The sequence below is a fragment of the Pagrus pagrus genome (genome assembly GCF_965226575.1).
Source record: "Pagrus pagrus genome assembly, chromosome: 16".
Classification (NCBI taxonomy): domain Eukaryota; kingdom Metazoa; phylum Chordata; class Actinopteri; order Spariformes; family Sparidae; genus Pagrus; species Pagrus pagrus.
In genome coordinates, this window is record NC_140200.1 from 11,095,207 (window position 1) to 11,119,588 (window position 24,382).

The 24,382-nt window shown below is 44.2% G+C and overlaps 1 protein-coding gene across 5 annotated transcripts in view; it reads right to left on the reverse strand.

Moving 5' to 3' along the window:
* Nucleotides 1–24,382, reverse strand: part of sash1a (SAM and SH3 domain containing 1a) — a 177,227-nt gene that overhangs the window by 72,473 nt on the left and 80,372 nt on the right. The window contains exon 1 of one of the 5 annotated variants that reach the window (XM_084377607.1): nucleotides 3,008–3,148. The exons of the other annotated variants lie outside the window; for them this stretch is intronic. The gene's annotated coding sequence lies outside the window, so the exon portion shown is untranslated. Of the gene's footprint in view, nucleotides 1–3,007; nucleotides 3,149–24,382 lie in introns of those variants that run through there. 5 annotated transcript variants of the gene reach the window in all.

A 24,382-nucleotide genomic window follows, 5' to 3' on the forward strand; every position in this document is an offset into this window, starting at 1 on the left:
ACACACTTGAATAAACTGACCTTTAGGTTCAAACACAATGCTTTGCTTTCCTCCCCACATCTATTTGTATTTATTGATGCATTCATTTCGTCCCGCTGTGATGGTTTCTTTGTCCTCACTCGCGGTCTTGGTCCTGTTCCACTTCTGTCTGATTCTCTGTTCTGCATTGCATTGACATCACTGCTGACTGAATGTTATTACTCTGAGCAAAAACAAACCGGAGCTTTGTTACCCACTTGAACACATTTCACTCCTCTCCTCTCTGATTTGCTGGCCCGCAGCACGCATTACCCTACAGTATAGCGCTTCTCGTGCCAAATGACACTACCTCATTGGCCGTGGTGCTCGGTCTGCCCGGTGACATGCTGATGTAATGTGGGACATGCTAACTTGGCTGGTGTCAGATCAGGATGATGCAAGGGTGAACTGTTTTACGGTGCTTCTGTCTCAACACATCACTGCTATGTTACTCTATGAGATGTTTCATATCAAAAGACACACTTACTGAAAAAAAAACAACTTTACCTCTGACTTTTTTTCCACAATTCAGACTTTTTTCCTACAATTTTAGATTCTGAGATTAAATTAGGAGATTTAAGTAAGAATGACTGTGATTACATTTACAGGAGAAGTAAGAGTATGAACACTGATGTCAAGTCAGAAAGAAAGGCTGTTCGGACCGATTCAGCCGTGACCTCAGTCACACTAATGCCACCTGCACTGGAACGTCATCGCCGCCCGCCTATAAATCACGCCAAAGATGCCGGCTTAGCTCGTAACAGCCAGAAATAAAGTGAAAAGCAGCGGCACATACAGACACAGACCAGCTGCGCTGACAGAGGGAGATGGCTGAGTAACACATGCACATATGGCACAAACTGCACAGTCAAACAATTCCTGGGAGGCTGAGGAGGAAATGAAGGCTGGTGCTTTATCACTGTCCCAATCACTGCCACCCCAAAACTCTCCCTCCGCCTCATGTGTGCTGCGAGGAAAACCGCAAAAGCAGATGTGTGAGGGACTTTGGCCCGCCTGCTTCACCTCTTGCTTAAAGCTAATGATGTCAACAAACACCTGTTACCATGGCACTTAGCCGTGCCCTGGTACGGATGAACACGCACAGGAGCTGGTTGCCCAACTCTGGCAGAGAGCTGCAGCAGCAGCTGGCATGTACACTTTCATCTGGCAGCGAACTTGAAAAAGAATAGACAAGTAAAACCGAGTGATTCTCTTTAAAGTGGGGCTTTTCGCTACGGTTTCGACTTCGGGGAGTCTCGTCAGAGTCCGGCTCTGGGCTGTCACTCGCTGATGAGCTGAAAAGGTGGGAGAGTAAAGAGACTGACAGAGAGCAGGACTTGCTTTGACAGCCAAAGCCTTGTGCAGAAATTCCCACAGAGAACTTGACACGCCAAGGCCAAAACCCTCAGAGCTAGATGCTGCAGCGTCAGTTGAATTGGCTTAACGCTGGCTTCACTGTCACTGCCATTTGTATGAGTGCCCGATTGTGTGCAATTACATGCATGTGAAAATGTGCGCATGTATGTTCGGGCTGGGCAGTACAACAACATCATATTGATATGTGAAATGTGACTATATATGGTCTTAGATTTTAGATAATGTTATCTAGCGATATGGCGTAAGTGTTATCTTCTCCCAGTGGCGGAATCAGGATGTGTGAGGGGCAGGGGCGAAAGAAATAAAAGGGCACCTTAGAGGGGGGCACCTGGGTGTCTGTTTTTAAACAACAAATCAAAACGATTTAAGGAGTTTTTCAGAACGTTATGTGACCTAAAAATATTATAATATTATTTTAAGTCCATATCGCCCGGCTCTAATTTATGTCCATGGGTGGATTTGTAAAATGTGCACTTAAATGGAGGAGCGCTTCCCGTCAGTGTATACACTATCCGTGTTTCCTCTCAGCCGCCGGGCCTTTACAATGACATTGTGAAGTTTGTTCTTCCTGCTTTGGGCTAAGAAGGGAACTCGGGCCTGAGCTAACTCCCCTTCCTCCGATTTCTATCCCTCTCTCCTCTTCCCCGCCTCCGTCCTTTCCTCCCTCCATCCGCTCCCTTGTTCCTTGTCAGCTGGTGGGGAGATCCAGATGTGAAGGGGGACTTGGACAGGAAAGGGAGAGGGAGAACGAGAGAGAGGGAGAGAGAGAGACAGAAATCCACATCCCCCTGGTGACAGACTTCATTGTCCAAGACCTTTTGGACAAGGCATTTTAGACACATACACACAAACAATTATGCGCGGCAAACAATAGAGTCCCTCTAGACGACAAGGCCCGATTGTGTGCGAGAGTGTGTGTGCCTGTGTGCGTGTGTGTGTGCATCTGGCGACAAAGCAAATCAATGGACAACATCTTTGCCTGAGATTCGCTGTTGATATTTAGCTGGCTTATTTACCAGGGGTCTTGGCCAGGCGTGAGGCTATTGTTCTCGTTCAGCGAGCAGGGAGGAGAAAATCAATACGGACCTGAGAGAGCGATGACAAACGGTGATGCAGCGGTATTGCGTCTCTCTCTCTCCTCTGCCTCGGCTAATTTCTCGCATTTACATCGCCGGGTGGGAGAACAGGAGCAAACAATCAGGTTTTGATTGACACCCACATGCGCCCTGCGATGGGAGGCGACGGACAGGTAATGGCGGAGAATTACTCCAGACGTACACAATGGCAAACACACGCACTCCACACACACCCACACAGCATGTAGCCATGTGTATTAAGTTAATAGAGTGAGTCAGCGAAAAGGGAGGTAGTCGGTAGGAAACAAGAGTAGCGCTCCAAAGGCTCTCACTACTGGAGCATTACTCACTCCAACTGTACTAAAAGTCTCTCGAAGCTCTTTTCACACAGCCTCCGCTACTTCACCTCAACTTTCACCAGACTACGAGACGTTAAGGATAAATCTCTGACAAAGCAGAACAAATGAATGAGACAATTCTTCTCTCCTGACAAAAAAAAAACAAAACAGAAAATCAATCTAAATGTCAGTACTCACCGCGAGGCAGCTCAGGTCTTTCCCCCCCAGTCAATCTTTCTCTGGTGAACTAACACAAGACTAACTCTCTGAGAATGGGAGCAACAAGTCGTGTACAGTTGGAGAACAATGCATGTCTGCCGGAGCGCAGCAGCAGCAGAGCGTAAGCAGCGGAGACACAGAGAGGTCCAGTCATCAGGCTGCTGCTCACATGGGACGGGGAGAGGAAGGGAAGGGGAGGAGAGGGTTAGCTATAGGATAGGCTACAGTAACTGGGATTTGGCAGGAGGGGGGAGGGATCTCATCCCTCGCTCCACATGTCTTGCTCTTTTTTCCCCCTCTTCTCTCCAAAAATGTTTCGGCAAGTCTCGCATTTCTTGCCTCCTTCTTCCTCCCTTCGGTCCACTCCCCTTTCCTTCGCTATCTTTTGTTCTTGTTGTCCTTTCCCACGCAAACGCCACATGCGCATCAGCCTCTGTGTCGCCTCGTTGTCCACGCCCTCGGCTGGCGTGCTCCTTCGGAAGGTGAATCAGGATGTCGTGCCTCACCTAGCCAACGCCTAAGAGGTGCAGCCGCGCTAAAAATAAGACGTGTTTACTCGCACGTGTTCACATGCGAAGTGACACGGCTGGCTGCGTAAGGGACACACATCTCCTATTGACTCGTGTGTCTGTAATGGTCATACATGCAATCATAGGAGAAGGGAAGAAAATTACAGGGCTACTCAGGTTTTGGATCCCTCTCTTTCTCTCCCTCTGATGTCACTCCGTTTTTTTTTTTTTTTCTGTCTCTTTCGCTCAAAGGCCCTAATTCACAAGTGGCCCAGATACCACACTGTACGGGGTGGAAAGGAAGAAAAGCAAGAAGAGAGTCAGAGAAAAGAGTAACCCGATACAGCTAAAAGCAACAATTATTTGAATGAGTCACTCAGCAGTGAGGTTTTGGGCTTTTTTTCTGTTAACTCGAGAGAACGAGAGAGAGGGAGAGAGCGACCAAAAGAAGAAAAAGGGGGAAAAATCATCCCATTTTGGAACGCCGCACCTCCTAAAGGACTCCCTGAGGTCGTGGGAGAGGAGAAAGGAGAAGTGGAAAAAAAAAAAAGAGAAAGCAAGAGAGGGGAATGGAGGGGCAGAGGAGGACAGACATGGGCTTGGATAGGTACCAGAGCGACTTCTTCTCCTCCTCATCCCAAATCCAGCCTCCAGGACACGGCTCACCGAGTCAGTCTTGCTGACAGAACCTAATAACATAGGGTACGCCACTCTTCCAGACCCGGGGGTGATGGTGAGCAGACGCTGACACACTGGCAAATAGGAAACAGATCGTGGACACACAAAGCACACAGCCTGAAGACGCTCTGTGCAGCCGAGCCGACGCGCTGCTCCTTCAAAATGTGACTTACAGTACCACAAGAACTCCACTTGGTCCGATCGGGCTGCCTTTGTTTTCTCCTAGTTTCCGATGCTGTTAACAGACAAGACAGCGTGAAAGGCAGCTGAAGAAATGTTCAGCGTAATGGCTTCATTTTCAGCGATATTTTCTGATGTATAGCGAAGCAATTTCCACGGCAATCTTCGCCTCGCTGCAGCTGTTGCGAGGAAATGAGAAAAAAAATCTGATGTACAGTAGAAAAACCTGCGTTGTGACAAATTGTATTTCCCTTATCCTTAACCTGAACCCAACATTAGGCCTAAGTCCATACCAGCCATCCCAAGCACTTAATGTAATCTTTTAACCGAATCATAGGCACTGAAAATGGCAGCGCTGTGAGAAACGCTGATTGAAACAGGCTTCACAAAAGACAGAAACACCTTGGTATCAATGGCAAGCAATATTCTTGTTTGTTCTGCTTTTACGAAGACAATCATATTGCTCTTTGATTTCCTCTGACTAACAACTACTAACAACTCAGGACGAAACTTGAGTTTATCTGTCCGTTTAGTCTCTTATGGAGACGAGAAGCCAGATAGAAATGGTGCCAGGCTGCCAGCCTGACTTCACTTTCCTGGGAGATTTTGCACCTGGCGGCACACAAACTTGGGTGGTAAAGCGAGCTTCATACAGAACCAAACTAAACGCCAACGATGTCATTATTCTAGCCATTACACTGTCGCAACATTTACTTCAATAGGATATTAAATCCATCAAAATCTGAATGCTAGCTGTGTAGCAAGACTCATAAAAGCTTTGTCCAACCAGCACGAATACATTGATATCAGTCCGGCGACACTCCGGCCAACCTGTATATCCCTTGTATAAACTAATATTACAACTGACCTGCATCCTGTTTAGACCTGCCGTCACAACATTTACAGAAGGAAATATAAAGCGAAGGTTTGTGTAAACACACGGCGGAGGAATTACAAAAAGTTGCCGAAGGAGACTCTCAAGGATGTGCAGCGTGGCCAAAATATATAAACAGGCGTGTATACACATACAGATGAGGGAGCGCGGAGAAAATGCGGTCAACATTCTTTGTTCAAGTGGCTGCACTGCAACATTTCCTGTGTCGAGTATTTTTAAAGTTTCTGAGCGAATGACTGAGGCAGGTTTGGATACTTTCTATTAGGCCATCTGGTTGGATCAGTCAGTTGTAATCATGTTTACAACTGACTGATCCACCCCAGTATTTCCATGTGAGCATGTAAAAACAAGTAGCAAAAGACTTTTCCTTGAATGCAGGCGAACTAAAGAGCACACACAGCACAGGGATGCACAGTGGCCTTCATTTGGAAAAAGACAATACTCCTACAAGCTGTAGGCAATTAACAAACACAGCCTCTGTCTTTTATTCATTCGACAACCTTCTAGATGGGTCAGTGTTGAGATATTTGCGCTTATCCCAAAACCTGTTGACATTCAAATCTTTCCAAATCATTAAAAGTTTGCCTGTTTCTTCCTCTGACCAGAAATGTTGCCATTTCTCTTGGGCATGCATCTCTACCCTAGCCTTGCAAATGGTTGGCTAGGCAACACACGGAGCTGTAAACAGTGGAGAAGCTGTGGGAACCAGGCTTGGGCGATATCCAAAATGTATTATCACGATATTGTCTTGCCCAAAAATCAGACGATATCATCATCGCTTGGTCATTGGACCAGCTAAGCGAATGGCTCTGGGTGATGGATGCAGGGTTTAGACTGCAAAAACGTGTGGTGTTGCCCTGCTTACGAGATGTATTACACCATTGCCATTGACCGCGCATTCCCTTTTTCAAAATAAAAGCCCGAAGATGCCGTAACAACTGTTCAAATGTCACAACATTCGATAATATCTAATATTGGCCCAAGCCTTGCGTGAACCCCAATTGTGACACATATCCTGAACGTATACACATGTCCAAAGAACGCTCCAAATCCTGAATAATCCCGGCATATAAATCGGAAAAGGCTACGCATTTCTAAATATTGTCTCATGCTTAATAACAGTGGAATATTAGTGTGCATGTCAACGTAGTTGTTGGCACGTTATTAAAAATGTACAGGCACCACAGCCACACATACATACATCGGCGCAGGCAGACACATAAAATGTTTACTAGAGCCGTCTATGCAGTACGCAGGTCCAGGAACATCAAAGAGTCCATGTTTCCCACTGTTGCTGGAGGCTGAGGTACTACGCTGCTGCTGAGCAGGCATGAAGGTCATCCTTGTTAAGAGCGAACATAGTAGTAAACTTGCAAGCCACAGTGGTTTTTTATATTACTGCACGGTTCGTGATTTACTCCCACAATTGATACAAAGACACAGAGGATGAAACCTTTTTCTGCAGACGTAAGACGGAGCAGAAGGAGAAGAAAGCAGGAATGCATCATTGTAGTGGTGCCTTGTTTAAATCAAATCAAACTACAAATCATATTGTTTGCAGAGACTTTGATCTGCTGGTCTGCATCTGGCTCTACGTTTCTTTTTCTCTTTGTCTCACACACACACACACGGCGCCACACCGAAAAAAAAAACCTCATCAGAACCTTCGGAATCAATTAGCAGAATGTAAATAGGCCATTCAATTACTTTTAGCACCAGGCACTGTCCTTGTTCCTCCTGAGGCAAACAATCAAGCAGCAGACACAAATTAACACTGAACAAGAGCACTTGTCTAAAGTCTGATCACCCACTCGCGGTGGATGGCAGCGCCGGGGTGAGCGTGTGTGTTGTTTTAATGTGTATGTGTGTGTGTGGGCACGAGAGCGTGGGTGTATGATCCGTCCAGAAGATTCTCTCTTTCTGGGTTTGTTGATGTTGATGAAAAGGTCAAAAATAGGTCGACTGTGCTGCGATACAGTTGAAAAAGATTATATTTGTTCTCAGTCTAACATGTATCAATATTCAATGTCCTTCCAGTGGAGGGTTAACAGGCCAGCCAGTCTAGCTAGCGAGCACAGACTGTTTCAGAATACTGATCACTGTGACTGGATGTAACTAGACATAATGTATATACACACAGTCATCCTCACACACACACGACACACACATACACACAAGTCTCCTTTCACCATCTGCTAGCCAAGTCTGGGTAATAACTCTGAGTACAGAAAGAGAAAGAGAGAGATAGAGGACGTGTGAAGCTTTGCAGCTTTTCAGAGACAAAACGGGAGAGAATTTGACAAAATGTCTGTCTAAATGCCTCTGCACCCGCACGTGCACACCTGCCGGAGGTTTTTGAATGCATCAAAGGATTTTTTGACAGCTCAACCGAGCCTGACAAAATTCAAAAGCATTCATGAATTTTAAACAAGCGGCGGTTAAGGAATTTAGCGCCAACATCGCATTTAAGGCAATTTATATGCAAATGTGTAACAAGTGGCGGCAGCGGTGCACAGAAGGAGTGGAGAAGAATTAGCGCCCGCTCATTGACTTAACTGACCTGCTGCACTAATATAGACTCCAGTTAATGAGCTCCAAACACACACACCCACTGTATATAAACAGCGCTCACACAACACTCCATGTTGCCATTTTTCAGATTTTTTCTGCTTGATCTCAGAGGTAATCCCATTGACCCCACTGAAATATGTGAGGCGTTCTGCCACTAGATGGCAGTAAACATCTGGTCTTACCTACACACTGACACACAGGGACACACACAGATACTATACGGGCTAGGCATGCCAGAATGGGGAGTGAACGTGATGAAAGACCACAGCAGAAAGCAGACAACCAGACTCAACCGCAGAGCACGTAGGACTGAGGGTTAGAGACAAACAGGCCGAGGCCTTTTCTGTCACACTGTATCACTACACACCACAATGTTAAAGTTTACAGCTCCAGAATCAGAGCCGACATGCTTATAGCTATGAAGGTTTTTTTTTTTTGTCTGTCAAGGCCCCGTGGATGAGACCGGTGGTTGTTGAGATGTGCTCTTGTTCTCTTTTAAGTGGCACCATCGAGCTTGGCTGCGAAATGAAATGAATGAAACGCTCTGTATAGCATATTAGTATACAGCGCCGCAGGCTGTGTGGGTGCTGGTTGTGTGCTGATGAAGAGAGACAGGCGAGCTGGAGGAAGCAGAACTCCATTAGGTTTAGCCTGGAGGGCCGAGAGGCCACGACGTCTGGGCACACAATGTCAAGCTGCGTGGAACTTTTTCGCTTTCTGGCAGAGTGGAGGCTCGCAGCATCCTCTCATGCCACTTGTGTGAGATTAACGTCATTACTCTTTTTGCTTTCTGTATTATATGTACTCGATCAGATGCAAGGCTGCCAAAGGGGCAAGTAGGACATTACAAGTTATACGTTTAGTCTTACCTAGAGCGAAACATGGCTGCTCATGCCTACTTAAGTCTGTAGGCAGCTTAAGGATGTGTTAAACTGATACACAGCTGAAAGTTTTAAATAACAGCAGTGGTGGACTCAGGATGTTTGAGGGGCAGGGGCAAAATAAAATAAAAAGGGCACCAGCTGTATGAAGGGGGGCACCTGCATGCAGAAAGTCGTGACATGCTTATAGTGATGAGCGGACACTTGCCCATGTTTTGTTTAAACATTACACCCTGCTAAACATCAGCGTGATAGCATTGTCAACGTGAGCATGCTAGCATGCTAACTCTCGAGCACAGCTCTGTCTAGCCTCATACAGCTGCTAGCACGTCTGCTGACTCTTAAACATTCTCAGAACTTCTTCTTCTTCAGATGGAAAGTCTGAATTATGGAAATCCCCCTTCAACAAATCACATGATTGTTTAGAATTCACGCTTTGATCACCATAACTCTTGCCAGATGCAAACAAAGAGTCAACACAGCGGATGTTTGACATAATTCTTTTATAAAAGTGAAATTAGCTGTTTTTTGGAATATGCAAAGTATAAGATGTAAATACAGCGGCCCCTTTTTCTTTGGAAACGTTTGAGCTGAGCTTGGCTAATCAAACAGCATGCAGAAACACAACAAAGGCATGTTTGTTGGTCACTGGGTATCAAACAAAATCTTAAAAGGCCCCAAAAACCATGAATTCCAGGCTATTAACTGAGCCGAGGGTTTGGATGGATGCACTGTGTGCCTGCTAACAACTTTGAATACTTTGGGTTTTGATTCACTTTCAACCCCCAACCCTTCGTTCCTTTTCCTCAAACATTCAAGTCAGATCTCTATATACCAACCCTTGTTTGACAGTGCAAGAGATGTATAATGAATTCACACTAGGCAATCACCACCACCTTATATAAGCAGGTGATTCTGGAGCATTCTCACCTGCAGAAAATCACAAGAATCTTTCATTCATCTGTACTTCATATTATAAATCTTCATTCTGGTCATCCTCGACCTCCTTTTCCTTTTGTCTCACTCTACCTCGCAGCTCAAATCACAGGTTTGGGGCCAAGCAGTCCAGTCCAGAGTAGCAGAAATCCACGGGGAGAGATGATTGCCTGTGATTACAGTCTGTAATGCTCCTCTCCCTCCGACCATCTCCTCTGGGCTCATCTGGCCAGGCCTGGCTGAGGCAACGCTCTCCATGCTCTGCAGTCATTAACCAGAGAGAGCCGGAGCGAGGAAAGGCTCACCAGGGAGGCACTGACACGTTTCCTTCACCTTGACATTGCCTGGAGGTTACACCATTCATTTTCGCAGTACGGTTCTGGGAGGCGCGAGTCATGTGAATCAAGGGTTTTCTGATACATAAAAGGTCTCTCTGTGTGAGGTAGTCCTATTCCCTAGGCTCTCGACGTGCTCTGAAGTGTTGGAATGTGTGTCGATGAAAGACGCGTGAGAGACTAACAGTGTGTGTGAGACGGAGAGAGAGAGGTTGTGAATCTATGTGGATTTATGTGGCGTTATTCACACATGGCTAAGCATGGTCCGCCTATTGGAAATGGTGTGAGTATTGGCAGGAAACACCGAGTAGATCAGGTCTGTCTTCTCCCATTGGGGTTGACTGCCTGTCTGCCTGAACCCCAAGAGAGGTTTAAGTCAGAAGGCAAAAAGACAACGACTTCACTGGTTTCAAAAATAACTCCAATTGTATATAAGCTTATGAGAAAATGAACCTACTTCTCACTCGATTTATCACCCCAGTAAACACTTTTCTAATGAGTTTATGGTCTCAGTCGCTAGTTGCAAGTCTTTTTAAACACAGCACGGTGTTCACTATGTAAATTATGGTCCCATTTGGAGTAAAATAGATGTTTTTAGGACGTTGCTACCTCATGATTGACGTATCCTTGGATTCTAAGTCAGATCCAATCAGCATATCCTCCAAAAAGAAGAAAAACTGTCACTTCTGGCAAAAAAAAACAAACACGATGGCGATAGCGCAATGCATAATTCAAGGCCTTAAAACAGTGGTCCACAAAACAATGGGTGATGTCCTGGTACATGCAAGCATTTATATGTGAGTTAATCCTGAATGGGATACTATTGGGTATAAACTGTATGCGAGGCTACCGGCTGTGATTTCTAGTAACCTGTAACCTCACTCGACAGTTGTTTTCACTGCCTGTCAGTCAAAATCCTGAGGAATGATCGACAGCTGCCCGTGGCTCTTGTAAACGTGTCTGCTGAATTAACCCTGCACTGCCCTCAGGAGGTACCTTCATGTGATCCTCCCACCACTTTCACTCTCCCTGTCCTCCCCTCCCTGGAGGGTGTTTAGGTAGGGTAATACCGAGCTGCCATCGGCGTGGCTGGTCCTGACGTGCGCTTCACCCCCTCCACCCCCCGGCTCTCTAGGGATTGGAGCCCAGCCAGCCGTGTGTAATTAAAAGCGCATAAAGACAGATCAAGCTCTCTGCCGCTCTTTCTATTCAAGAATGCCTCGGGGCTGAACCCACTCCGTGTCCTGCTCTGTCAAGCTCCGGGGAACTCATTTATTAAAATGCTCAATAGCTTTATCCTTGATTTTTTAAGAGAATAATGATGAATAAAATCTCATCTGCAGGATTCACACAATAAGGGACTTTATATGACAGAAAATAACCTTCTATACAAGAGTCATGAAGGTCCATTAATTAAATTTCCTTTTTGAAGTCCTGAAATCATCCTTTGTAAAGAATATATGTGCATTCATATGTTTTGAAAGTCAAAAAGATGGGCATTTTATGAAGGAATTGTAGCGATTTTGAACTAACTCTACTTTCTAGTGCAGCTATTTATATAAGTGGGAGTCCCTGACCGAGCCACAGGTGCACTGTACAGCAATATGTCAAAGTGTGTCAGGTCAGCAGCCTTTCACTCATTCTTTGGCCGGTTTCCATTTCAATTCCACTGCTTTTCATCATGTTGAACTATTGTGTCTGTGCAGGCTGCACAAAATCCATCCTGTCAGGATACAGAGTCCACACATCATCACTCAATTTCTCACCTCGCCCCGCTATTTCTCCTCACCTTTGCCTGTTTCCAGTCTCTTAGACAACCATAACGGCTGAATGTGAGAATCTGGTCTATCGAACGTGTCTGAGTGCCTTTTTTCAACCTCATCTATGTCAGTAAAATACACGTCAATCACTGTATTACTTGATATTCTGACAATTCTATTTCCCATTTGCATTGATGAGCTGAATCCAAATCTTTTTGTTTCTTGGGTCTGCCAACTTAAAAACAGCTTTGTCACTGATAAAGGTTTGTGCAACACTCTCATGAATAGGACACGCTCTCACTCTGCGTACAGTACGAGCGCCAAATCTGCCAAAGATGGGACGAATGCATCTTGGCACGCCGCACGGGTCCCTTTGCCAGTCACTGAATCTGTTTTAATCTTTGCCTGCCTCTGTCTCAAATTAGTAATTCAGTTTCTCTTCACGCGAGCGAGCGAGCAGAGGAGGCATGCTGTTTCATCTGCTCAGGAGTGTTCGTATTAGACCAATAAAATGAGAGTTCAAAAATTCAATTCTCACCTCCTCTGAGTGGCTGCTTTCTTGTCACAAATCAGATTATTTACACCCACGGCGAGCGGGGCGCGCTAACGTCAGAGTGATCAACAACTCTCGACAGCTGCTGCAGGAAGTATGGGAGAGGAGCGAGTACACGCAAGAAGGAGGTAAGAGGTAAAGTGCAGTTCATCTTAGTGCTGACTTGGGTTGTAATATTCCTTCTACAATGTTGGCAGTGGTATACGTGAACTATCTACACCCTCAAGGCTTTCTCAGCGAGGGGAGTTCACAGGCAGAGAAAAAACAGTGTATTAAATAACCAGGGGTAGACCACAGTTAATGATGTGTTGTATATTTTGCAGACACGGTGATTGTGCATTAGTAAAGTCCTGGGTCTGGAAGATATGGTGGTTTAGGCAGCAGTGGAACGTGGAGATGATGGTTTTGGGGGTTTATTATAGGGTGACTGACGTTTTGTTTTCTGTCAATGGACTAAAAAACTACCAGGAAATAACTCCAAAGGTTCCTGGAAAACTAAAGGTTCATCATTTTCTATGGTTTGGGGTTACATACTAATTTATAGCTGTAAGACATTTTTTTATGAACACGGATAAAAGACTTTTTTTGTTTCTCACATTAAGTCGTTCAGCTGAAAGCCCTTTTCAAAACAGCTTTCTCTGAACGAGCCTTCAGGAGATAAATAAGAATTTATAAATGCCCGTTTGATGAGCCGCTAATGGCTTTGCATTTTTCAAAACAAAATCGAAGGATATCAACCCAGGGATGTGTAATCAATGTATATTTATGAGTGTAATGCGATAGCCATTTAAGATAATCAATATTTACCGCCTTACTGATAACCAAGGCTGCTTGTTTATGGCAAGCCGAGCCGTGCCCTTGAGGCTCTATTGGAAGGTTTGTGTCTTCATACATCACTGCACACACACAGATTTGTGTAAATGCACCCTCACACATCGAAACACACACCGTGTGTGATAGCCCCACCGGGTCACAGACCCCATTACCGCGACAGGTTCCAATCTTGTCCAATTCTGGCCAGCGTGGGCCCACAGACAAAAGCCCTGGCATGGGGTTACACTCACAAAACAGTGGAATTAAAAATGTCAGGACTGCAGAGGGAAGATGGGAAAAACTGGGGAGAGATTTGAGATTTATGAGTGTGAACAGAGCGTGCTCGCAGTGTGACAGACCTAGCGCGTGCTGGTAAGATGGAATTATTGAGTATCATCCATATTTACCCACACCTACACACACACGGAGGCTGAGGTGGAGGTTGCTGCACTCATTGGAGGACTTTCATTTGCGACAAAATGAGTTCTCCAGAGAGAAGAGACAGATATGCTTGTTTGTTCAGATAGACCGACACTATGTTGAGCTGCATGTACATTGTGATCGGTCTGGGTTCGTATCCAACCTGTGGCCCTTTGCAGCGCTTCACCCCCCCTTTCTCATCCTGTTTCGTGGCAGACAAAGCCCAAAATTATTGCAAAAATGTTCTGATTTTGCCAGAAGTGAAGTGAAATACGTTGTCAATGGATATTTTGCAGATTCGTTATTGTTTGGACTTGCCACGTGTGTTGATTAACAACATTTCTTTGTTATATTAAGAAAAAATAGTTTGGTCAGCATTCGATTACCTAGAAATGCACTTGGTGTTGCAAACGAGTTGTATGTGAACATTATTTCTAGGAGACGGGGCTGCACTGATGAATGACCTACTTTGCCATTAAGGTATGAGGAAGCCTTTGTAGAAAACTGCATTGTAATAGTCTAATTACACGCAGCCCTCGGGCCATGAAAAGCCTTGGATCTTTGCTGTCAGCTCGCCTCTGTGTGAAATATGGACACCTATCCTGAGCTCCTCTCCTCTCTCGCTCCATCTCAGTTCCCCTTGGCTGCCTTTAATTACAGATAGAGGGATAATGGAACAGCAGAAGGCCGAACCTGCCAGGAGAGGGGAAATAAGAGCGACCAGTGGTGGTCACAGGAGCCAGCAGAGTGCTGGGATTAGGAATCACCTTTTCCCGGTGAGCGAGTATGGGCAGTGTGGGTACAGAATGGAGCGCCCCCTCCCGACCCCCCCCACGGATACTCGTCAAAAAATGATTGATTGCCATGTCCTTACTCAAGATGGAACCGCGCTGGAGGCACATTGGCTCTGCGCATCGCCTAAGCCGGAGACGGCTTACCGACAGTGTGAACAATGGGACGCCGTCAGCAACGTGACCCTCGCTCGACATTACTCAAAGAGAATGAGACAGAACAGGTGAGCTTGAAATAATTATTAGCCAGTGTTCATGTAATGCCATTGTATTATTTCAGTGTGGTCTTTTCCTGCGGTTTCCCAAGGTTAATTGATGAGAATTAATGGATCGTAGCGCTGGGGGTACGCGCCGGTGTTTGTTGGCGGAATGTTTCATAACCAGCCCTGAAGCAACCCAGTGGCCCAGAAATTCCATTTAATAAAGATTAGCTCTCTTTTCTCGCAGACCTCATTCTCCTTCTTAATTAAGAGATGAAGATAAAAAATTGGTGGGCCGCGAGTATCAGAAAATATCCCCAGGACTTCTTACACAAAACACAGCTGAGAGCCCACATGAAAGGCCGGGACGCATGCATATTTAATGCCTATTGGAAACAGCTTAGATCAGTTCCTTCGCAGGGAGCGTTGCGGAAAAACTGAAAATACTCTTACTATAACCCTCTGCTCCTTGGGCTGTGTGAATGTGTGAGTAGGTATATACCCTACACTGGTGTGTGTGTGAGTGTGTGTTTGCGTGTCTGCATGGGGTCGGGGTGGGCTTCAGTAAGCGTGATTGCACAGCAGGACTTAGTTCCTGTGTAAAGGAGAGTAGCGCGGTGGGGAAACACACACATATCCACACATTGCAACACTATAGGACCATTGTCCCTGCTTCATGAAATAGATTTCTTTCACTACATCCCAGAGTGAAAAACATGGGGTGATTTGTGGGACAGCCATCTTTATTGTCCTCTCCTCTAATTGAAAGATAACACTGGTTAGTTAAACTACCTATCGAATAAAAAGCAGAGGGAATATTCTACGTCCTTTTGTTCAACGTATGAAAGTGTAAAAATGTTATTTTATTCAAGTGAATTCACTGAAGTCTGCTGCCTTCACTTAGGGCACAGCAGCATGCGTCTCCAAAAATAGACGAGTCTCGTACGCTAATGCTCATAAACTAGACACACGCCCTTCCTACTGAGTTCAAACAACTACAATAAAGCCTAAAGGACTACACCAGCTGTTTCGCATGTTTTAGTCCATTTAATACTAATGGCTCGTACCTGACACTGCTCACCATTTGCTGCCATGTTTAAAGCAACATTATGTTGACTGTTTTACCTTAAAATAACAGAATCATGTCGATGGTACAGTGTCTTGTAACAGGGTGAATAGTGTCTCTTACTAAGCCACGCCGCCTCCCTACCACTTATGATGTAATGAATTAAAAGTATTTGTTTTTAGCACCTGACAAATTGTTAAAAACCTGGGATTTGTATTCACGGCAGTTGTATCTACAGTTTCTGGTGTTGCATTTAGGGACTGTGGGGGGCACCAAACTGCACAAAACACCAACTTCTACATAATGGTGTTTTACAGAGGCAACACACAAACATGCGTGCGCACACACACACACAGCATGCCTCTAAAGGCCTTAGCTCTCAGGACAGGTGGGATTTTTTTTATGATACGTGCTCATATCCAGTGGACAGTCTCCTCGGGGTTAAGTATTAATTTAAGTCAAATAAAGTCATTCATGCATTACAGCTCATTTCCATCTCCGAACGATTAAATCCAGGTGGTTCTTGAATATCATTACACCGTGAGGAGACTACAGTCTGAACCACTCGTCGCTATTTGCTTTTCTCTTTTGCTCCAATTGACCGATTGCACATATTTAGCCCTACCCAACAAAGTTATTGACCGTTTCGCAATTTAGTGGCCAAATACGAAGCCAACTAAAAGAGAAAAACATGCAACTTGAACTATCCCCCCTCCTCCTTTCTCTCCCTTCCCTCCTCTGCTCTTGATTTTTGCACTGCCAAGTCTCTTCCCGCTCCTCCTTCGCTGATTGTTTATTCTGTCCCTTCTCCTCTTCTACACCAGCCCAGCCTCCTTTTCTCTGTCCTGTAATCCTCGCTTTCTCTGACTCCTTTCATACAGGTTGCTATGACACCAGGGATTTGACCATCTTTTACTAAAATATGAGGAGAGAGTTCGATGGCCGGAGCTTAAATATGTAATGTCCCTCATGCATGGCCATGGCACAATAAATACTTTCAATGGCAATCGAGGGTGGAACCATCCTGGAATCCACGGGACAGATGATACACCGGACATCACAACACCATCTCCTACGCTCACGCTCAGAGTTATGGGCCATTTATGGAACAGCGTAGCGCCCCGCTGTGTCTGTGCATTCACTGTAAGATCCACGCTGACAGAGTGCTGTTTGTTTTCCTAGGATGGCGACTGGCACCATCCTTAGAGACAAAGGTTGGACAAAGGTGACCTTGTTTCCCTTGTGGAGTACATAAATCACTGGAGGGCAGGAGGAGCTACGTGAGCATGACCAAAGGGAGCACTAACACTCATAAGGAGCACCCTCAGAGAGAAAATGAGCACACCTTGCCACCTGCTATCCCGGGAGGCAGATATGTTAAGATAGATACTGTGACATTCAGAAATAGGCCTGAACGCAGCATCTCTGCTCCACAGAACTGATTACAGAAGTTCTTTGCTCTTTGTTTTTCTTATTTTGCTTTGTCTGTAGATTTATGTTGCACACACACACAGCATTTCAGGAATCCAAATAAAAAGAGGTCAAGAAGATTCCACATTTTCCATCAAGACCTGGTGTCATTAAAGGACACCTACTGTGCTTTTTCCTTTTTTCCCTTTCCTTCAGTGTTTCATGTAGGTTTGTGTGCATGTAAAAGGTCTTGAAAGTTAAAAAGGCCAGAGTTCACACCAACAGAAGCTCCTCTCTCCCACAGAAAACACTGCTCCTGAAATGCCTCGTTAGAAGTCCCGCCTTTAATTCTGTGACAACGTGACATCACACTATGCCACCATGCCACACATGTGCATAATGTATACCTAGCAACTAGTTTGGCACGTTTGAATTCATTTAGCACTGCTGCTCTGTTGTTGTTAGCGGTGCTGGCTCAGGCGTGTGTGAGCTGACCAATCAGAGCAGACTGGGTATTCTGTATTTTTCTGGATAGGTTCCTCACTTTTTTCCTCACATATGGCAGTATTATATATATGGGTATCTAGTTTCAACATGTAAATATTTCTGTGTAATCTCATCTCACATTATTCTGCTGTTTTATTATTTTCTATTTGTTTCCTGGTTGTCTGGGTCACGTGAGTGCCTCCCATTGGCCGTTGCTACCATATAAGTGGGGCCAAACACATGTTGTATGCTTTTTGGAGCCTTTGCGACCCAGTGCTCAAAAACATGGGCTTATTTAAAAAATGATTTAGCCACTATATTGCTTTTTTCAAAATATGTCCTTCCTCATAATCACATTTTCTTGTATGTGGAGTGGCCTCTTGTTTTGAACTTGACTTACAAATTTAAAACAGTCTTTCAGTGTCACCATCAAAAGCTGAGAGACTTCCTCCAATACTGAAGGACACTATGTAGGCTCTCCAGTCTACTTCACATCCAGCAGGAAACACTCAGTTGGAAAAGCCTCCTTCATTCTCTGTGGATTTAGATGGCTCTATTTATAAGAGCTGAGGTGGCAGTACTAATCGCTGAGCCATAGTGCCACCTATCACAGCCATGCAATGTATGTTTACTGCAGCACAGCAGGATGGTGAGTACAGGAAGCAGATGGATGCTTCTATACAGACTCAAGGTCATGGTTTGCCAGCAGCAGAGCTCCTCCAGCAGGTGGCTCTCCTCTCTCCTGGGGCAGCTAGCTATAAAACGCGGAACAACATCTGTTTTTTCCCCGTGCTGGTGTGTATGTGAGGAAGCGACACAAAACACACAGATACACACAGCTGTATTTTCTGGATCAGATTTCCACCCTCCCAGAGTGACTGTCGAGCTGCTTCCTGAGAGACTGACTAACTTCGTTTTGGATGCATCAAGTGCCACGCAGAGAAAATAAAGCCGATGGAACTCCACAAACAGCCTGCCCTTCATTTGATTAAGAGCGACAAAACAGCCAGAGCTCGGCGACACTGTTCGATGGCAGCAGCCTTTGGCTTGTTGAACTTTATGGGGAATGCAAATCAGAGGGGCTGAAGGACTCTCTGAGTTTCTCCCCAGAGCTGAAGAGCTGTTGGGAAATCTCCAAAAAGGGCAGACGTGCACAGAAATAGTACACTCCTTCATGCATATAAATGTAATGACACCTAAGCATCAGGCATGTTAAAAAGATACTGAAAAACCTACAGCAGCTGTTTCTTTTGTTCTGTTTACAAAAAAAAATCTTCAGTGAACATTTAAAGGAGATACATTATGCTCTTTTCAGGCTCAACATTTTATTTTGGGTAACTACTAGAATACGTTTACATGCTTTAGTACTTGAAAAACTGCCCAGTGCTGCAGCTCTGTATTCCCCCTCTGTCTGAAACACTATTTTAGCTCCTGTCTCTTTAAGCCCCCCCCCTCCTGAATACCAAGGCTCCTCTGATTGGTCAGCTCACACATACCTGACAAAGCACTGCTAACAACAACAGAGCAGTTGTGCTAAATCAATTCTCATGTACCAAACTAGCCACAAGGCATACATTATGCAAATGTGTGACGTGGTGATGTCACAAAGGAATTACGGGCGGGACTACTGACGAGGCGTTTCAGGACCAGTTTTTTCTGTGGGAGAGAGGAGCTTCAGACTTTGACCTTTTTAACTTTCAAGATCTTTTTCATGTACAAGAACAGACATAAAACAATGAATGAAAGGAAGATGCATAATAGGTCTCCTTCCTTTAAACATCACGCTAATCCATCTTCCATACCACTCCTCCAGACTGGGGATCAAACATAGGCCTACAATACATCTGCACTCACCAGGGGCATGGAGGATTATATTGAGACCCAATTCCCTCCTCAAATCCCACTAACTCCATGTAATTATTCAAAAATAGAAACTCGTTAACACAGTAAATATTATGACCTAATTTCGTTGAGATTGGGATTTGGAATGATTGGAAGTGTGTGTGCACATGTGTGCACACATGCATGTGAAGCAGAAAGGTTTTACATGTAAAAGAAAAAGAAAAAGAAAAAAAAACTGTTTCAAGGTTTACTCTACAAAACCCATCCCGAGAATCTGTGCAGCCTTGTGTAGCCAGAAAGACCGTCTTTAAACAAAAAAGGTCGCCGCTCTGGATTCATCCAAATGCTCTAAAACCGCAAGTCCAATAACATCTCAAATAGACAAAATCAGAGCAAACGTTTGTTCAGATGTGTCGTGTGTGGGCAACATGCACTGAAGATTGACAGGGAAACACAATGTGTGCACAAGCGTGTCTGCAAGTGTGAGCGGTGCACGCGCTGGCAGCTGGGTGTGTGGATGTGTGTGCGGCCAGTAATGAGAGTGTAGGCAGTAATGAGAGGCTGTGTGGAGCTGGTTCCACTGCAGAGCCATGCTGGGTACACTGTATTGATCTGCTCCACCACTGGGAGGACTGGAGCTAGATAATGATGACTATCTGTGATCTTTCATTCTCACCCTCTGTGTCTCCATCTCTTATTTCTGCCTGCCTGTCTATCTCTCTGTTAAAAAAAAAAAAAAAATCTGACTCACATTTAAGTTGATCACACTTGCAGTCGCTCTCACGCGCTCCATCTTTTAGGAAGACATTTCATAATGGGGATTTTTATAAATACTTAAGCTTTTCGAAATTTCTCAGTGGACAGGATTGCATTCTGCCGTTTCATTTCCGCTAAATATTGTCTTGCGTTTGGTCCCCAGCCGCGGCGCAGTTGTTGCAGCCCTGACAAAGTGCTGCTACACAGCATCAGCTCTCAAAAGGCTCACGCCTTCAAAGCACCAGACAGCGTTTTATGTCGGCATCAGCCAGACTGCTGGAAGTCCTTTTTTTATGTCCCACAAGCAGCCAGAATTTCCCTGAAACAGCACCACTCTTTTTGGTGAAATGTTTCCCCTCCCTCTCAGACACTTACACCCAGAAGTATTACACTCATAAACACCTTTAACTCGAACCAGAAAAATGGTTTTGGAAACCGGCGAGTAAGGAAAAACGAGAAAGCCTTGAATTCAAATTAGAAACAAACGACGACGCTAAAAAAAGGAATCCTGCCAAAATGTGAGGACATACAATCTTAAAATCTTCTCCAGAGAAACACAGATGGATTGTTACCTGCGACAAAACCAACTGCACAGGAAATTTAAAGGGGCACTATGTAGTTTTGGAGAAGAAATTCAAACTCAGAATTTTAATATTTACAATATTAATGAGGTAATAATGCAACTCAGAAATATTTATTCATTCCATAACTGAATAAACAAGCTGTTTTTCAGAGGAAAATAAAGTCCCCAGAGCACAGTTTGACGCTAGAAAGGTGGGAGGATCCGCCACATATAAACAAAGTAAAACAGTATGAAATTGTGTTGTCCTTTAAGGTCAGCTTGTTTATTCAGTTTACTCAGTCATGAAAACAAACAGAGTTTGTTTATTTTGTTTATTTTTGTTTAGTTTACTTTTTTTGTTTACACAACAAAAAAAGTCAGTCAGTGACGATCCTTCTCTTCTGATTAAAATGTTCTCCCTAAAACTACGTAGTGCACCTTTAACTTCACTGCAGAATTACAAAGAGAAAGAGACAAAAAAAAAAAAAAAGAGATCAGAGCAAACTGGGTCATACATGAATCCTTGACCCTTGTACAAGGATGAAAGCGAGCTTAAGTGACAGCAACTGAAGGTGACGAATCCATTCATAGATTAATCGTTCAGCTCCCGATCAATAAGTCGATCCAGACTTAGTGAAAACTCCAGCAATACTGGATCCAAAAGGTGCTTTAAATCCATGAAAAAAAGACCTCAAACTCCACATTAAAAGAGCCTTTAATCCCGTCGCTCTCTTTTGAAGCTACATTATTCAATCAGACACAGCTCTGTGAATAACACAGACATCAGCTTGATGAGAAACCAGCGCTGGTCATTTGTCATCCACATCTCAGGCCTGTTGACAACATGCTCAAACATCCTCCCCGTATTTCGCCACATCGTCACCCCCGACTGCTGTTCTAATGCGCCCATCATGTCCGCTTCATGGTTGGCTGGAGCCATCATTAATCGCCGGCCTTGAATTACGATTGGGTGAATAATTGTTTGCTGGGTGCCAATAATTGGGCGTTTCACTTGTCAGTCACGTTGATCATAGCTGAACAGGGCGAACGTGCGTGGAGAATGCGCGGCCGGCGGCGCGCTGATAGGGAAGTTTGGTGAGAATCGCATGTATGTTTTTTTACTCAGTGGTTGGAGGAGGAAGATGGTAACGAGGGCAAGAAAAGGATTACGATGATTAATAATAAAAAGAGGAGAGTGAGGCAAACCCCCAAAAAGCAGCTCCTTCCATCCTGAAATAACACGGCCACCCTTCATTTCCTCCTTTATGGTTCCTTCCACGGTTCCATTTCATAAACACATCATCTAAAAACACAGGCAGTGGTCGGAGGCTGAGTTAGCTATGTCAGTCTTTACTGTGTGGTGACGAATAAACTCAATTTTGCAAAAAGAGTCCTCCTTTCCAACTGTAAAAGTGAGAATAAGTGATGATGACCAATCCAGATGTCCGGTAGTAAGTGAGAGCTACACATGTTCCCGGTCCAACACATACAACCACGCTCACATATGCTGCTGATGTATTGAAGATGTTTAAAATAAATAGAAAATGGTGCACGTTACATTATTTCTTACAGAGACATTCTTGTTCCTTTTAGTGACATGATTTATTCCATGCATTATGGTAGTACAACAAAACATTTTTTTCCTTTATCTATAGTGGTATCTTGCCATGCATAGTTTTGGTTTTGGAGTATCTGTCTCTGAGATTTCTGCCTCTCCAATGCAACGGAAGAGAATAGCATTTTGTTTGTGCCGCTCAAAGAGAGAACACAACAGTCTGTCACAAAGATGTTGAGGTCCGTACCAAACAAGCGTCTTCCCTTATGTCTAGAGCTGGGGTCACCAACTTTTTGCGAACAAGAGGCAAATAAAGGAGAGAGAGTAACATGGAGGGTAACTTGTTTTATAAAAGGGAATTGACAGGAGACGGGAGGGGAAGAGCGAGAGCAGACTGTTCACTGGTTGATCTATCACGGAGGGCATCATTCTCTCGAACAGATAATAATATAACAGATAATAAAAGCACAAAATGATTAGAAGGGTCGCCAAACATACTTGGACACGCCCAAGTTGACTATATGTATGGGAAACACTGGTATACATTGAACGTGCTATCTGTATTAGAGGACAGTCTAGGTTTAAGGTGCTCTGTAGGCGACTCCTACGCTCACTGTGTGTGACCAAAAGATGGATCGTCCCTCCGATTTGGATATTGCACATATTTCGAGAACATATGAATAAACTGTTCAGCCCTAATGGACATTTTATAACAAAAGAAAATCTAAATTATCTGCATTGCCAGATACCACTAGACATAACTGACAAAATGTGTGTTTTGCTGTCATTCTATTGAGCTGACCCTTTAAAGGAATAGTTCAAAATTTAAAAAAATATATTTTTATTTGCTTTATTGCCAACTTGTCCCCAAAATATGAAGCTACACTCAGCAGCTAGTTGGCTTAGCTTAGCACAAAGGCTCTAAGAGCTAGCCCAAAGACTATTTGTTATTTGTTGAGAAATGTTGTGGGGTAAAACTTGGACTATTTCTTGTCCAGATACAGTAACTTTATTGGAGTCCCTACTGGTTGTGAACTCCAAAACCCCAGCACGCCAATTAGCTTTAAACGGTTCTGGTGAGTGGATATCATTATGAAAGTGTCTTCTCATTCTCGGCAAAAAAGCAATAACAGTATTTCCCTAAATGTTGAACCATGCCCTTAAGGTCTAATCACAAACTTTATTTATTCTAAACTTCTGCTGGAGGGTTTTGCACAGAATTCTTTTGAAAGTGGAAGCAGTGTAGCAGTGGAAAAAGAATATAATCATCAATGATGAAATGGGACGTTACAGGTTCACCAAAGCCAAAAAAACTTCCCTCAGTTTACCCAGGGCCATTATTTTCATTACCATCACCACAATTATAAGCTTATTCCCTGACTTAACCATGCAGCGAGTGTATCTGAGAGCACTTGGGCAGAAAATGGCAAATTAAAAATGAACATTCTTATGCTAATATATAAATAATCTACCTGGATTTGTGTGCGTGCGTCTGTGGGAATGTGCACAAGCCCAGCGTGCAGGCACGTGCGAGAGACGAAGTGTGTACGAGTGTGTGTGCCTGAGGCAGAGTGTGTATCGTCTGTAGTAGTATGTCCTTGGGGAGCAGAGCCGTGTTATTACAGGAAGTAATCTCATGAGGAAATGGAATATTCATGAGTGCCATGTTGCCCTTAAAACAAAGCTCGACGCCTCTCAAAACGTCTCAAACGGCCATCCATTCGGATATAGAGGCGGATTGGCATTTAATAAAATGAAAGATCCCACATGCATAAACATTAAGTACTGTATGAATGTCACTGAAGAGCTCCATTTCAAAATGAGGCATCTACAATTTGGAAGAAAAAAAAAAAAAGCAAACGCTGCCATGAAAAGGAAAAACCCACTGCAAATATCGCGTGATCTATTTTTCCTCAGCCAAATAAAATATAACCCCAAAAATAACTGCGCCCATTTTATAATTAAACCCCTCAGAAAGACTTCTGATGGAAAAAATAATAAAATAAAAATGCCCTCAATCTGTGCCTCTGAAAAAAGCTACAACTAAATATAAACCAATATTGTGAGCAGCAGACAGGAAGTAGATTTATTTATTTATTTCTATTAACACAACAAGCATCTCAGCCTTGGAGCATCGCACAGAGGCACAGGAAAC